The sequence below is a fragment of the Oncorhynchus tshawytscha genome, unplaced genomic scaffold (genome assembly GCF_018296145.1).
Source record: "Oncorhynchus tshawytscha isolate Ot180627B unplaced genomic scaffold, Otsh_v2.0 Un_contig_1801_pilon_pilon, whole genome shotgun sequence".
Taxonomy (NCBI): Eukaryota; Metazoa; Chordata; class Actinopteri; order Salmoniformes; family Salmonidae; genus Oncorhynchus; species Oncorhynchus tshawytscha.
In genome coordinates, this window is record NW_024608989.1 from 2582 (window position 1) to 19384 (window position 16803).

General features: G+C 46.6%; 1 pseudogene; it reads left to right on the plus strand.

Moving 5' to 3' along the window:
• Positions 1–954: 954 nt before the first annotated feature.
• On the plus strand, positions 955–11827 carry LOC121844092 (annotated as a pseudogene).
• Positions 11828–16803: the final 4976 nt, after the last annotated feature.

Consider the following 16803-nt stretch of genomic DNA (forward strand, 5'->3'; position numbering starts at 1 on the left):
AAACCATTTGTCATTGTTGTCCATTTTCTTCAGTTTTCTACTTGAGATTTTTTAGATTTGATAGGGAAGCTGAGAGGTCAAAAAAACTGTTAAGATTTTCTACTGCCAAGTTTACACCTTCACTATTACAGTGGAACGTTTTACCCAGGAAATTGTCTAAAAGGGATTGAATTTGTAGTTGCCTAATTGTTTTTTGGTAGGTTTCCAAACTGCATTCCTTATATCTTATAGCATTTCTTAATGTTACTCAGTTCCTTTGGCTTTGATGCCTCATGATTGAGTATTCCTCTGTTCAAGTAGACTGTGATTTTGCTTTGATCTGATAGGGGTGTCAGTGGGCTGACTGAACGCTCTGAGAGTCTGGGTTGAGGTCACCAAGAGATGAGCTATAGGTGTACCTACCATAGGAGTCCCCTCGAAGCCTACCATTGACTATGTACATACCCAGCATGCGACAGAGCTGCTTGAGTTAAGACTATGTATCTATCTATCTATCTATCTATCTATCTATCTATCTATCTATCTATCTATCTGTCTATCTGTCTGTCTGTCTGTCTGTCTGTCTGTCTGTCTGTCTGTCTGTCTGTCTGTCTGTCTGTCTGTCTGTCTGTCTGTCTGTCTGTCTGTCTGTCTGTCTGTCTGTCTGTCTGTCTGTCTGTCTGTCTGTCTGTCTGTCTGTCTGTCTGTCTGTCTGTCTGTCTGTCTGTCTGTCTATCTATCTATCTATCTATCTATCTATCTATCTATCTATCTATCTATCTATCTATCTATCTATCTATCTATCTATCTATCTATCTATCTATCTATCTATCATCTATCTATCTATCTATCTATCTAATCTATCTATCTATCCTATCTATCTATCTATCTATCTATCATCAGACCAAATTGTCAGTAGCCCTCCCTGCTGTGGAGAAATCGAGGTGTAAGAGGGAGCTCTTCAGCGGAGCTGCAGTTGTCGCTCGTGTTTTATTCGGCTTGTAGCCATGGCTCGGTTCGCTGCCTTACTGCTTTTACCTGTTCTCATTGAATCTGTATTTTCTATTTCTTTCTTTCTACCTGTAAATTCAAGAAAATGTCTACGGGAAGAGATTCACAAAGACGTGCTCGTCACGGGGGAGTATGATATCAACGACGAGTCCAACACTAAAACCAACCTGAAGGTGAGTTTGATGATGTTTGGGTAATACCGACGTTGCTCGGCTACGCTAGTTAGCTGCTAACTGTTAGCATTGAAGGCCCAAAACGTAGTTCGGTCATATTATTTCCCGATGAGAAGTAACGTTATCACAACGAAATGCAATACGTGGATATGATAACCTCAGCGCCCTGTTATCTGTGTGTATTTGCTTCCAATAGCGGACTGTTGTTAGTTTGTAGCTAACTCTGGTTAGCTTTGCTAGCTATGGTTAGCTTTGCTAGCTATGGTTAGCTTTGCTAGCTATGGTTAGCTTTGCTAGCTATGGTTAGCTTTGCTAGCTATGGTTAGCTTGGTTGGGCCTGTGACACATCCTTCCTGGTTCTTACCCTGTGAAAATGTGTTTGTTGACATTAAAATAGGTAGGATTGTACATTTCTCAAACCAAGTTCATGAAGTATTACATGTGTAAAGGAATTGGGGGAAAAAAATGTGCAGATCAGAGCTAACTGTTATTGTGTTGCTAACCCCATTTAAAAAAAAAAAATGTTTTAGTGTCAGTTGAGTTGGTGAACATTCATTCAGGATGTTACACGTCAGTCTTAACTCCCCCCCCCATCAACCACTCTGTGATACGTGTAACCTGCTAGCTAGGCTAGCTATGTTAGCATGCTGTAGATTTATCATGTGGATGTCAGCACAGGGCACGCAGGATTTAAAATAGGTATATCATTTGCCATCATTTGTGGAGCGATGGGTAAACGATGCTTCGTGGGTGACTGTTGTTGATGTGTGCAGAGGGTCCCTGGTTCGAGCCCGGGTAATGGGCGAGGGGACGGTCTAAAGTTATACGGTTACATTTAGCACATTATCGTGTTGTGAGTTATTTTTCATTACACGTCATTTAAGTAAACACAACATTGCCCACAGCGACTGCCGTGATACAGCAGCCGTCATAACGTGTGATGTATCTCTCAACTTTTTTTTATTCGTGTCATTTTGTTTGTCTACTGTTTTTAGATCACAGACTCATCGGGACACATCCTCTACTTGAAGGAAGATGCAACGAAAGGGAAGTTTGCCTTCACAACAGAAGATTATGACATGTTTGAAGTGTGCTTTGAGAGCAAGTCACCAATGGGTAAGTCAGTCACGTCCCAAAATGGCTCCCTATTTAAGTGCACTACTTTTGACCACAGGGCCTATGAGCCCTGGTCAAAAGTAGTTCCCTGATGGCATTTGGGACATAGATAATGTGTATAGTTTTTCTTCTGTGTTTTACAGAGAGTGATGGGTACTCCTTCACCTAGATGTTTGTAATTGATAGTTTAACTGCATTATGCCATCCACAAGTAGTGTCTTGTGACAAATTGTTAACAAATGAGTTATCGTGCCACTCCTTGCCACTCTTTGTAATGCTATGCATTCGGGAAAGTATTCAGACCCCTTGACTGTTTCAAAATTATTCTAAAATTGATTAAATATTTTTTTCCTTATCAGTATCCCATAATGACAAAGCGAAAAACTGTTTTTTTTTTGTGCAAATATATTTACAAAAAAAGAAATTGCTTATTTACATAAGTGTAGATTGAGCTCAGGTGCATCCTGTTTCCATTGATCATCCTTGATGTTTCTACAACTTGGAGTCCACCTGTGGTAAATTCAATTGATTGGACATGATTTGGAAAGGCACACACCTGTCTATACAAGGTCCCACAGTTGACAGTGCATGTCCGAGCAAAAACCAATCCATGAGGTGGAAGGAATTGTCCATAGAGCTCAGAGACCGGATTGTGTCGAGGCACAGATCTGGGGAAGGGTACCAAAATATTTCTGCAGCATTGAAGGCCCCCAAGAACACAGTGGCCTCCATCATTCTTAAATGGAAGAAGTTTGGAACCACCAAGACTCTTCCTTACCCAAACTGAGCAATCGGGGGAGAAGTGCCTTGGTCAGGGAGGTGACCAAGAACCCAATGGTCACTCTGACAGGACACTTTAGTTCCTCTGTGGAGAAGGGAGAAACTTCCAGAAGGACAACCATCTCTGCAGCACTCCACCAATCAGGCCTTTGTGGTAGAGTGGCCAGACGGAAGCCACTCCTCAGTAAAAGGCACAAGACAGCCTGCTTGGAGTTTGCCAAAAGACACCTAAAGACTCTCAGACCATGAGAAACAAGATAGTCTGGTCTGATGAAACCAAGATTGAACTCTTTGGCCTGAATTCCAAGTGTCACATTTTGAGGAAACCTGGCACCATCCCTACAGTGACGCATGGTGATGGCAGTGATGGCAGCATCATGCTGTGGCGATGTTTTTCAATGGCAGGGACTGGGAGACTAGTCAGGATCGAGGGAAATATGAACAAAGTACAGTGAGACCCTTGATGAAAACCTGCTCCAAAGAGCTCAGGACCTCAGACTGGGGCGACAGTTCACCTTCCAACAGGACAACAACCCTAAACACACAGCCAAGACAATGCAGGAGTGGCTTCGGGACAAGTCTCTGAATGTTCTTGAGTGTCCCAGACCGAGCCCGGACTTGAACCCGATTTGAACATGTCTGGAGAGACCTGAAAATAGCTCTGCAAGCAACACTCCACATCCAACCTGACAGAGCGTGAGAGGATCTGCAGAGAACAATGGGAGAAACTCTCCAAATACATGTGTACCAAGCTTGTAGCTTCGTACCCAAGAGAACTTGAGGCTGTAATCACTGCCAAAGGTGCTTCAACAAAGTACTGAGAAAGGGGTCTGAATAATTATGTAAATGTGATGTTTAACCTGTTTTTGCTTAATCCTTTATAGGGTATTGTGTGTAGATTGATGAGGGGGGAAAAAACAACATAATACATTTTAGAATAAGGCTGTAACGTAACAAAATGTTGAAAATATCAAGGGGTCTGAATACTTTCTGAAGGCACTGTACATGGAGTGAAATGTTAGCAAAACAGGTTCTAGATTTCAGGCATTCAATGCGGTCAAGAAGTCAATGGAACTTGACCCAAACAATGGAAATGCCATGGAAACGCTTGTGGGAAAGATCTTCCCGGATCTTCTCATTGCCCCCCTGCAAAGTTAGCCTACATTTAGGCTATTGTTTATATGTGTATTCCACACTGCCTTTTACAATACGTAAATCATGACAGATTTGATAAATCCACATGTTTTTGATCATATTTGTTGAATGTGCGCCAATCCGGCGTCCTCCTTTTGTCTCCCCGCGGTCTGTGTTCCATTGACCCCTCTACCACATCTATAGGCTGGCCAGCACATGCTACATTTGGTTCTGGGTTCTGAGATGACAAACTGGTGTCTCCAAGTGGCCCCACTCCTCTCTCCAGTGTACACAGTTCCTAAGTCATTTCAATGCACTTTTATGACTCAAAGAGTTCATCTATAAGTTGCTTTTTTTGAGCTCCTCGCTGAGTCGTCGAGGAACTAGAGCAAGGACACTTGTAGTTGTTTTGTTTGGGACACAAAACAGCATCCCCACAACTGTCGTTTAGGCAACCCTAAAACAGACCATTTATAAATCACCAATCAGGGTCAGGTGGGCATCATTTGAAAGCTTCTTCTATGGCCAACATGAGTTGTTATAAAACATATTACAGTGTTGGGCTTTCACGTGTAATTCAGGGAAACAGATCATCCCATTGGTGCCCATAGAAAGGAGTCCTGAGAGGATTCAGGTGTGTGAGACACGACAAAACAGGCTCATTGTGTTCAGAACAACCCAGAGTACGACACCGTGTCACCATGCACAGATAACGTAGTGATTATGAACGTTGACACTGTATATGACATGAGATTCATTATTTGGAAATATGAAGTGCAAGAAACCAGTGGATTGGGAAATTATCTAGAGCGGGGTTAACATTCAGTAGCTGAACAATGCATTTCAACATATCCCATTTCTATCCGAGTGAAACAAAACATTGCGTCCTGCTGAACGCACTCCACGTGACTGGAACGAGTCCTGACAACTGGTGTTATTGCTTGCTGTTATTAAATGAGCCGAGTTAAAGCCTTTGCATGGAAATGTACTGAATAAAGGTGTATGTTCTGTCACCCAGGAACTGGGAGAGTCCCCGACCAGCTGGTTAATCTGGACATGAAGCACGGTGTAGAGGCTAAGAACTACGAGGAGGTGAGTAGAGACGAAGTCTTTCATTTGACCAGAGGGCAGTGCTCCCTCGGCTGTCTCCTGAAGTTCACAATCACTGTATTCCCCTATACTGTCTTCCCCTATACTGTCTTCCCCTATACTGTCTTCCCCTATACTGTATTCCCCTATACTGTATTCCCCTATACTGTCTTCCCCTATACTGTCTTCCCCTATACTGTACTCCCCTATACTGTCTTCCCTATACTGTATGCCCTATACTGTGATCGTGGACTTCAGGAGACAGCCGAGGGAGTGTAATTTGGGTATTACACAATGCGTGTGCTGGACAAGCTGCTGGTACGTGTGTGTGTGTGTGTGTGTGTGTGTGTGTGTGTGTGATCATATCATGGGTTGTATTGAGAATCTAATACTGATCTGAGCTCGAGGCTCATGAGTGGGGATGCCTTAACAGACACCGGCTACTGGTGAGAGTACAACATGCCTGTGTGGGTGAGTACTCTACAGTACAACATGCCTGGGTGAGTACTTTACAGTACAACATGCCTGTGTGGGTGAGTACTCTACAGTACAACATGCCTGTGTGGGTGAGTACTCTACAGTACAACATGCCTGTGTGGGTGAGTACTCTACAGTACAACATGCCTGTGTGGGTGAGTACTCTACAGTACAACATGCCTGTGTGGGTGAGTACTCTACAGTACAACATGCCTGTGTGGGTGAGTACTCTACAGTACAACATGCCTGTGTGGGTGAGTACTCTACAGTACAACATGCCTGTGTGGGTGAGTACTCTACAGTACAACATGCCTGTGTGGGTGAGTACGCTACAGTACAACATGCCTGTGTGGGTGAGTACTCTACAGTACAACATGCCTGTGTGGGTGAGTACTCTACAGTACAACATGCCTGTGTGGGTGAGTACTCTACAGTACAACATGCCTGTACAGTACAACATGCCTGTCCCCCTGGAGCCTAGGTTACTGTAGACCCCCCTCTGGAGCCTAGGTTACTGTAGCCTCCCCCCTCTGGAGCCTAGGTTACTGTAGCCCCCCTCTGGAGCCTAGGTTACTGAGCCCCCCTAGCCTGTTAGCCTCCCCTGGAGCCTAGGTTACTGTAGCCCCCCTGGAGCCTAGGTTACTCCCCCTCTGGAGCCTAGGTTACTGTAGCATAGGTTAGCCCCCCTCTGGAGCCTAGGTTACTGTAGCCTCCCCCCTCTGGAGCCTAGGTTACTGTAGCCCCCTCTGGAGCCTAGGTTACTGTAGCCCCCCCCTCTGGAGCCTAGGTTACTGTAGCCCCCCTCTGGAGCCTAGTTTACTGTAGCCTCCCCTCTGGAGCCTAGGTTACTGTAGCCCCCCTCTGGAGCCTAGGTTACTGTAGCCTCCCCCCTCTGGAGCCTAGGTTACTGTAGCCTCCCCCTCTGGAGCCTAGGTTACTGTAGCCTCCCCCCCTCTGGAGCCTAGGTTACTGTAGCCTCCCCCCCTCTGGAGCCTAGGTTACTGTAGCCCCCTCCCTCTGGAGCCTAGGTTACTGTAGCCTCCCCCCCTCTGGAGCCTAGGTTACTGTAGCCCCCCTCTGGAGCCTAGGTTACTGTAGCCTCCCCCCTCTGGAGCCTAGGTTACTGTAGCCCCCCCCTCTGGAGCCTAGGTTACTGTAGCCCCCCCCTCTGGAGCCTAGGTTACTGTAGCCCCCCCTCTGGAGCCTAGGTTACTGTAGCCCCTCCCTCTGGAGCCTAGGTTACTGTAGCCCCCCCCTCTGGAGCCTAGGTTACTGTAGCCCCCCCTCTGGAGCCTAGGTTACTGTAGCCCCCCTCTGGAGCCTAGGTTACTGTAGCCCCTCCCTCTGGAGCCTAGGTTACTGTAGCCCCTCCCTCTGGAGCCTAGGTTACTGTAGCCCCCCTCCGGAGCCTAGGTTACTGTAGCCCCCCTCTGGAGCCTAGGTTACTGTAGCCTCCCCTCTGGAGCCTAGGTTACTGTAGCCCCCCCCTCTGGAGCCTAGGTTACTGTAGCCCCCTCTGGAGCCTAGGTTACTGTAGCCCCCCCTCTGGAGCCTAGGTTACTGTAGCATAGGTTACTGTAGCCCCCCTCTGGAGCCTAGGTTACTGTAGCCTGGAGCCCCCCCTCTGGAGCCTAGGTTACTGTAGACCCCCCTCTGGACCCTAGGTTACTGTAGACCCCCTCCCCCTCTGGAGCCTAGGTTACTGTAGCCCCCCCCCCTGGAGCCTAGTTTACTGTAGCCTCCCCTCTGGAGCCTAGGTTACTGTAGCCCCCCTCTGGAGCCTAGGTTACTGTAGCCCCCCCCTCTGGAGCCTAGGTTACTGTAGCCTCCCCTCTGGAGCCTAGTTTACTGTAGCCCCCCCTCTGGAGCCTAGGTTACTGTAGCCCCCCCCTCTGGAGCCTAGGTTACTGTAGCCCCCCTCTGGAGCCTAGGTTACTGTAGCCCCCCCTCTGGAGCCTAGGTTACTGTAGCCCTCCCTCTGGAGCCTAGGTTACTGTAGCCCCTCCCTCTGGAGCCTAGGTTGCTGTAGCCCCTCCCTCCGGAGCCTAGGTTACTGTAGCCTCCCCCCTCTGGAGCCTAGGTTACTGTAGCCTCCCCCTCTGGAGCCTAGGTTACTGTAGCCCCCCCTCTGGAGCCTAGGTTACTGTAGACCCCCTCTCTGGAGCCTAGGTTACTGTAGACCCCTGAGCCCCCCCTCTGGAGCCTAGGTTACTGTAGACCCCCCTCTGGAGCCTAGTTTACTGTAGCCTCCCCCTCTGGAGCCTAGGTTACTGTAGCCCCCCTCTGGAGCCTAGGTTACTGTAGCCCCCCTCTGGAGCCTAGGTTACTGTAGCCCCCCTCTGGAGCCTAGGTTACTGTAGCCCCCCTCTGGAGCCTAGGTTACTGTAGCCTCCCCCCTGGAGCCTAGGTTACTGTAGACCCCCCTCTGGAGCCTAGGTTACTGTAGACCCCCCTCTGGAGCCTAGGTTACTGTAGCCCCCCTGGAGCCTAGGTTACTGTAGCCCCCCTCTGGAGCCTAGGTTACTGTAGCCTCCCCCCCCTCTGGAGCCTAGGTTACTGTAGCCCCCTCTGGAGCCTAGGTTACTGTAGGCCCCCCTCTGAGCCTAGGTTACTGTAGCCCCCCTCTGGAGCCTAGGTTACTGTAGCCCCCTCTGAGCCTAGGTTACTGTAGCCCCCCCTCTGGAGCCTAGGTTACTGTAGCCCCCACCTCTGGAGCCTAGGTTACTGTAGCCTCCCCCCTCTGGAGCCTAGGTTACTGTAGCCCCCCCTCTGGAGCCTAGGTTACTGTAGCCTCCCCTCTGGAGCCTAGGTTACTGTAGCCTCCCCCCTCTGGAGCCTAGGTTACTGTAGCCCCCTCTGGAGCCTAGGTTACTGTAGCCCCCCTCTGGAGCCTAGGTTACTGTAGCCCCCCTCTGGAGCCTAGGTTACTGTAGCCTCCCCCTCTGGAGCCTAGGTTACTGTAGCCCCCCCTCTGGAGCCTAGGTTACTGTAGCCCCTCCTCTGGAGCCTAGGTTACTGTAGCCTCCCCCCCTCTGGAGCCTAGGGTTACTGTAGCCTCCTCCCCCCTCTGGAGCCTAGGTTACTGTAGCCTCCCCCTCTGGAGCCTAGGTTACTGTAGCCTCCCCCTCTGGAGCCTAGGTTACTGTAGCCCCCTCTGGAGCCTAGGTTACTGTAGCCCCCTCTGGAGCCTAGGTTACTGTAGCCTCCCCCCTCTGGAGCCTAGGTTACTGTAGCCCCCCTCTGGAGCCTAGGTTACTGTAGCCCCTCCCTCTGGAGCCTAGGTTACTGTAGCCCTCCCTCTGGAGCCTAGGTTACTGTAGCCCCTCCCTCTGGAGCCTAGGTTACTGTAGCCTCCCCCCTCTGGAGCCTAGGTTACTGTAGCCTCCCCCTCTGGAGCCTAGGTTACTGTAGCCTCCCCCTGGAGCCTAGGTTACTGTAGCCTCCCCCTCTGGAGCCTAGGTTACTGTAGCCCTCTGGAGCCTAGGTTACTGTAGCCCCCCTGGAGCCTAGGTTACTGTAGACCCCCCTGGAGCCTAGGTTACTGTAGACCCCTCTGGAGCCTAGGTTACTGTAGCCCTCTGGAGCCTAGGGTTACTGTAGCCCCCCCCTCTGGAGCCTAGGTTACTGTAGCATACTGACGGCGTTACACGCGTAATTTGGAAATTAGGGAGATATTTTTAATTGGAGAATAATGGATTGACTTTCATGTTAATTAAGTATACTCTAGTTATCAAGTTTCACATTGGATTTATTAACTACAAAAAGGTAAGATGTGTTTTTAATTCTGGTGCCGCTCTGAACACAGAAGCTTGTTAGCGAGTTTATAAAGACATTCAAAGCTCCTCCATAGGAGCCGTTCCTCCCACAGAAGGCTACTGTAGCCCTTCCCCCCAGAAGGCTACTGTAGCCCCTCCCCCACCGAAGGCTACTATAGCCCCTCCCCCACCGAAGGCTACTATAGCCCCTCCCCCACCGAAGGCTACTATAGCCCCTCCCCACCGAAGGCACTGGCCCCTCCCCACCGAAGGCTACTGCAGCCCTCCCCCAGAAGGCCAATATTAGCCCCTCCCCTCCACCTAAAGGCTACTGTAGCCCCTCCCCCACCGAAGGCTACTGTAGCCCCTCCACCTAAAAGACGACTGTAGCCTCCATAGGAGCCGTTCCTCTGTAGGTATAATGCATGTCATCACAAGATGTCCAGCGCTCCAAGCCTCCATCTCCACCCTCTACACACCCTAAAAATGTCAGTTGCACCTCGCACCCAACACTGACTGGCAGCACAGTGTGTTAGCCTTCCATTATGATTAAAATAGTATTTGCATTTAATGACTTTCCAATACAGATGAAATTGTTTACTCACTCCACAGCAACCTTCTCTAGCAGCACTCACTCCACAGCAACCTTCTCTAGCAGCACTCACTCCCACAGCAACCTCTAGCAGCACTCACTCCACAGCAACCTTCTCTAGCAGCACTCACTCACAGCAACCTTCTAGCAGCACTCACTCCACAGCAAGCCTCTCTAGCAGCACTCACTCCACAGCAAGCTTCTCTAGCAGCACTCACTCCACAGCAAGCTTCTCTAAGCAGCACTCACTCCACAGCAACCTTCTCTAAGCAGCACTCACTCCACAGCAAGCTTCTAATCAGCACTCACTCCACAGCAAGTTTAATCAGCATCCACAGCAAACTTAGCGGCACTACTCCACAGCAAGCTTCTCTAGCTATGTGTGTGTGTGTGTGTGTGTGTGTGTGTGTGTGTATATGAGGTTTAAAAGGAACAGAAAGGAACGATATAGACCAGTACATTTTGTGGTTCGACCCGGTTCAGAACTTTATTTTGCTGGTCGGAACAGGACACAAATAATAACGGTTCTGTTCTGAACGAAACGATTTCCAACATCTGCTAATCATATCACATCCTTTTAAAAAGTTGTAGCATGTGTGACCAGATTCTCTGCTTGGGAATCAATACGTTTGCTAAACTAAAGCAGGAGGAAGGGTAGAGCGTTCTACATACCAGACAGATTAGTTCAACAGGAACACAAGCTGTTCTCTGCTGATCTGGCAGTACTGCTGAATAGCTCAAGAGCGACCCCAACTGGACAAACTGGGTCACAGCACAGTCCAAGCCTCATTTGAATAATATAATACAAAATATTTGCCATTTAACAGACATTTTAATCCGAAGTGATTTACAGTTATGCATGCATACATACATGCATACATTTTTACATTTGGTTGATCCTGGAGTCAAACCCACTTTCAGGCATTGTAAGTGCCATGCTCTACCAACTGAACTACAGAAGACCACTCACATTTCTCAAACTTTTAAAACAATTTAATGTATTTGTTCCATCCATCAAACATCCAATCCAATAAACACTACTGACATGGGATGGATTGTGGCGTTGCGTTGATGATTTTGTTGTTGTCTCGTCCAATCAGATCGCTGAAGGTGGAGAAGCTGAAGCCCCTGGAGTGGGAGCTAAGGGCTGGAGGACCTATCGGAGTCCATCGTCAATGACTTTGCCTACATGAAGGAGGAGAGGAGGAGATGAGGGATACCAACGGTAAAAAAGCACTTGTACCGATAAAGTAGTACCACAATGTATTCTAGCCTGATCCTAACTTGGTAAAGGATTGTGGAACTCAAATTTAAACACAAACCTCCCATTTGTTGTCAGTACATGCACATTCTTGTGGAACTTGCTGTTACATTTCTCGAGTTATGTATTGGCCCACTAATGCTTAGTCTTAGCTCATTGTAAAATCACCTACGCATCTCTAACAAGTCACAATTTTATATAAAGTATGTGTATAACAAAGTCTCAATAAAGTTTGAAAATAAATACTAATGAAATATAATTGGAGGAGAAAAAAAATGAAACAAAACAAGTCTCTTCTGTAATGTTAGTATATTTCTCCTCTGTTCTCCTTCTTCAGAGTCCACCAACACACGTGTCCTGTACTTCAGCATCTTCTCTATGTGCTGTCTGATCGGAAACAGCCACCTGGCAGGTCTTCTACCTGCGACGTTTCTTCAAGGCAAAGAAGCTCATTGAGTAGAGGCATCACCACTCTGCCTGGGGAGACGCCAAATGCTTACCCGATCAATCTCCACCATCTTCGGACTAACGTCATCAAAACTAGCTGTGACTGGAGGAGATGGAGACCCGCGTACTGTCGAGACAAAAAAGGAATAAATCCAAAACCTGAGGCAAAACGGGAATAATTGTAGTCCTTTATTGGACAGTGTGCCAGTCTCGATCTCTTCCAGTGTTCTTATTTTGACCCTTACACACCTGGAACCACCACTATTCAGGAGTGAGGACAGCAGCCTGTGTTTTAAATGACACCATATTCCCTCGAGTGCTCTACATGTTTTATTTTTTGCTTACCAGAGCCCCCATAGGCTTCTGTTCCCCCCCATAGGGCTCCTGTTCCCCCCCCCCAATAGGGCTCCTGTTCCCCCACCCCATAGGGCTCCTGTTCCCCCATAGGGCTCCTGTTCCCCCATAGGGCTCCTGGTTTTCCCCTCTCCTGTTCCCCCTCCCCCATAGGGCCCACCCCCTCCCATAGGGCTCCTGTTTCCCCCCATAGCTCCTGTTCCCCCCTCCCCCATGGCTCCTGTTCCCCCCCCATAGGGCTCCTGTTCCCCCTCCCCCCATAGGGCTCCTGTTTCCCTCCCCCATAGGGCTCCTTTCCCCCCTCCTGTTTCCCCCCATAGGGCTCCTGGTTTCCCCCTCCCCCATAGGGCTCCTCCTGTTTCCTCCCCCCCCTGTTTCCCCCATAGGGCTCTGGTTTCCCTCCCCATAGGGCTCCTGTTCCCTCCCCCCATAGGGCTCCTGGTTCCTCCCCCCATAGGGCTCTTTGTTCCTCCCCCCCTTAGGGCCTCTGTTCCTCCCCCCCCCCTGTTCCCTCCCCCATAGGGCTCCTGTTCCCTCCCCCCATCTCCTGTTCCCTCCCCCAATAGGGCCCTGTTCCCCTCCCCCATAGGGCTCCTGTTCCTCCCCATAGGGCTCCTGGATTTCCCCCTCCCCCCCATAGGGCCCTGGATTTCCCTCCTCCCCCCCATAGGGCTCCGGGTTCCCCCCATAGGGCTCCTGTTCCCCCCATGTAAAGTTCCCTGTTCCCTCCCCCCATGGGGCTCCTGTTCCCTCCCCCCCATAGGGCTCCTGGTTGTTCCCTCCCCCATAGGGCTCACCAGTTTCCCCTCCCCCAATAGGGCTCCTGGTTTTCCCCTCCCCCAATAGGGCTCCTGGTTTTCCCCTCCCCCCATAGGGCTCCTGGTTCCCCCACCCTCCTGGCAAATGTAGTGCACTGTATAGGGAGTAAGATGGTGTTTGGACATACCCTATAATGACAACAAAAAATAATGAGCCGGGAAGGATTCAGGGTTGTGGTGCTGAGAGCACTGAGGGTAGCTTATTCTCTGAAAGCCATGTACACCTGGGACTCATTCAGTGGAGTGAAACATTAACAAACCAATGTAGAATATACACAGATTTCAAGTCCAGGCTTGAAACGCACGTCTGTTCAATCTGCAATTTGTTCTGAAATGTATTATCATCCTGCTGAATAAGCACCTGATGCTTTGTTGATTTTAATTTGACATTTTTAACCTGTATAGTTTGATCTGGAGTTTGATTTTGTTGGGATGAATGGATGCACCTTTGAGAAAGGTCTATTCCCCCTTTATATCGTTTTATAAAATCTTTGCCATGCCAAGCGACCTGTAGGATATAGGGTTCAGCCCAAAATGGCAACCTATTCCCTAGGGTACCGTTTGGGCATAGACGATATTCTTGGGGACTTTTTTTTTAAATATTTTTTTTTTTTAAATTGAAGGCCTCTATGAACGACAGGTGGAATGTGTTGTCACTCAGAATAGAAACCACGGCGACCACTGAACTTTTATGCTTTTGCCAGTTAATTAATTTGCATACATGTTTGGTAGCTAAATTTGAGTGGCTTTAGTTTGTTTTGATTGTAAATGCAGGGCAGTTATTGGGGGGGTTAATAAGTTCAGGGAAAGAGTAGCTATCTCTCAAATGGAACCCTATTCCCTATAGGCCTAGTGCACTACTTTTGACCAGGGTAGTACTGCACTATATAGGGTGGCATTTGAGATGCAGTCAATATAATCTTGAAAACTAGGTCATTTTATAGCGGAACCATGGCACGCGTTTAAGTTTTTAAAAGATGTACAAAAGATAACAGCCACATCTATGTACTTTTCCATCTGAATAGATTATAAGACGAGTAGAGCTGCAGGGCCTTTTGGGAAATGTCTCTTCTTCTTTTGAGACCCTTGAATCTACACCAACCATCCAAGATCCGTCCAGCTTTCTTTTGGAGATAATTCTGGGGTTTGGGCTAGGTGAGGATTTGGGGTTGGTTTAAAATGTTTTTTATTTTATTTTTTAAATCTCATTGGTGCAATTTTCACATGTATGTGGTATATTTCCACAACTCTTAATACGAAATTCGAAACAGATCATCAAAAAGCCCGTTTCAAAACTAAGCACATTTTCAATTGACTAAGTACAACAGTCACTTTATTTTTACACCAAATTTAATCTGTTTCATCTAGAAATGCATGTTTCACATTGCAATACATGTTCATATACAGTCATTGCTTTTCTCAATGCTCACATTACTTTAGGTATGATTCTCTTTTAAGAGGTTTTCCTATTACATAATCCAACTGCTCTTTATCAGGGATCACTTAAACCCATGGAACGTTTGATTAAACCCATGGAACGTTTGATTAAACCTACGGAACGTTTGATTAAACCTACGGAACGTTTGATTAAACCTACGGAACGTTTGATTAAACCTACGGAACGTTTGATTAAACCTACGGAACGTTTGATTAAACCCATGGAACGTTTGATTAAACCATGGAACGTTTGATTAAACCCATGGAACGTTTGATTAAACCCATGGAACGTTTGATTAAACCATGGAACGTTTGATTAAACCAATGGAACGTTTGATTAAACCTACGGAACGTTTGATTAAACCTACGGAACGTTTGGTAAATGGATCGATTTTACATTTTGTCTACTACAGATTTTGAGAACTAAATAATGACAATGGATGTCTGTAGAAACGTAAGTAACTATGTATTATTATTATGATTTTACTTCACAGTAAGTAAAACAAATCTGATATTGACAAAGTCAGACGTACTATATGTTACAAATTAAAAAGTTTATTGGTCGCGTACACAGATTAGCGGATGTCACAGCAGGCGCAGCGAAATGCTTGTGTTTCTAGCTCCTGCGTTGCAGTAATACAATGCCAATACGCAAATAATCCAGAAAGTCCTTAACAATAAATAAATGCTTCACTAAAATAGCATTGGGTAGTACGGTCCATTTACACAGCAAACACTTTTACCAAAAGCGACAACAGTCCACTTTTTGGTACGTGATCCCAGTAGGAATGGAACCCACACCTCTGGTGTTGCTAGTGCCATGCTCTTATGAACTATAGTGACGGCAGTGGTTAGAGCATTGGACTAGTAACCAGAAGGTTGCAAGTTCAAACCCCCGAGCTGACAAGGTACAAATCTGTCGTTCTGCCCCTGAACAGGTAGTTAACCCACTGTTGCCATTGAAAATAAGAATTTGTTCTTAACTGACTTGCCTAGTTAAATAAAGGTAAAAAAACAGACACGTACAGAACCACTACAATACATTAAGTACACCTGAGTACAATACATTAAGTACACCTGTACACGTGGAAGACACTTCCACCCCCACGAGCGAACCACCACCCTCTAGGCCATGGATGACTCATGCAATGACGTCAATCCAGACCTATATCAGGCCTGGTGCATGAACAATTAGGATATTTACTGTGATTTCGATGAGAACCTACGGACAAATGTTCCAGACAGGTTTGATGCAATCTAACGCCTTAAACTTTTCTTTCCTTTGATTACCTTATGAAAGATTACCAGAGCCCCCATGTCTATCCCATGTCTTCAATGATCAGACATGGGATAGAAGTTATTGACATTTCAAGTCCAGTTCATTTTAATGGGTAGTGCAAGTGTATTGCCGAATGTGAAACAGTGTCATGTACTGTAATTTACACTACTGGAGCATACTACATTCAAAGAGCAAATTGAAACGTATCTTAAACGTGTTTTTGGATTAATTGGTTAAAATAACTAAATTAAGGAGATGTCATTAGGTTGTGTTTTGGTGATTAAACCAATGTTCTTATTTCACAGTAAACTTATATTTTGAATTAATGGTTGTGTAGTGAACGATGTCTACAAACCAAATACATTAATATTGAAAGGATTTGAATATAAGACTGGCTGCATTACAAGTGTTACCAGTTTGGGGTTCTGTACATATTTGTGAAAATAGCACCAAATCGTTTAAAAAAAAAACGAAAACCATGTGGGATACATACATTTTTAACAGTGAACATTTGCAATGTTTTCAATCAATGATTTCTATATTGATTGATATCAATTTGTAAAGGTTTGTGTTTGGGCTTTTATTCAATAAAATATTGGATGGATGTACAAAACGTGTTGCTTGTAGATTTGAATAACCTCTAAGGGAGGGACACCACATGGTCCATCATATGTCTGTCTATATTATCATTGGAAATAGGTTTAATGTTTCACTTTAGATCATTTTATTTTATTATTTTATTTCACCTAGGTAGGTTAGTTGAGAACAAGTTCTCATTTACAACTGCGACCTGGTCAAGATAAAGCAAAGCAGTGCAAAACAAACAACAACACAGAGTTACACATGGAATAAACAAACATACAGTCAATAACACAATAGAAAAAGTCTATATACAGTGTGTGCAAATGAGGTAAGATAAGGGAGGTAAGGCAATAAATAGGCCATAGTGGTGAAATAATGACAATATAGCAATTAAACACTGCAGTGATAGATGTGCAGAAGATGAGTGTGCAAGTAGAGATACTGGGGTGAAAAGGAGAAAAATAAATAACAGTATGGGGATGAGGTAGTTGGATGGGCTATTTACAGATGGGCTATGTA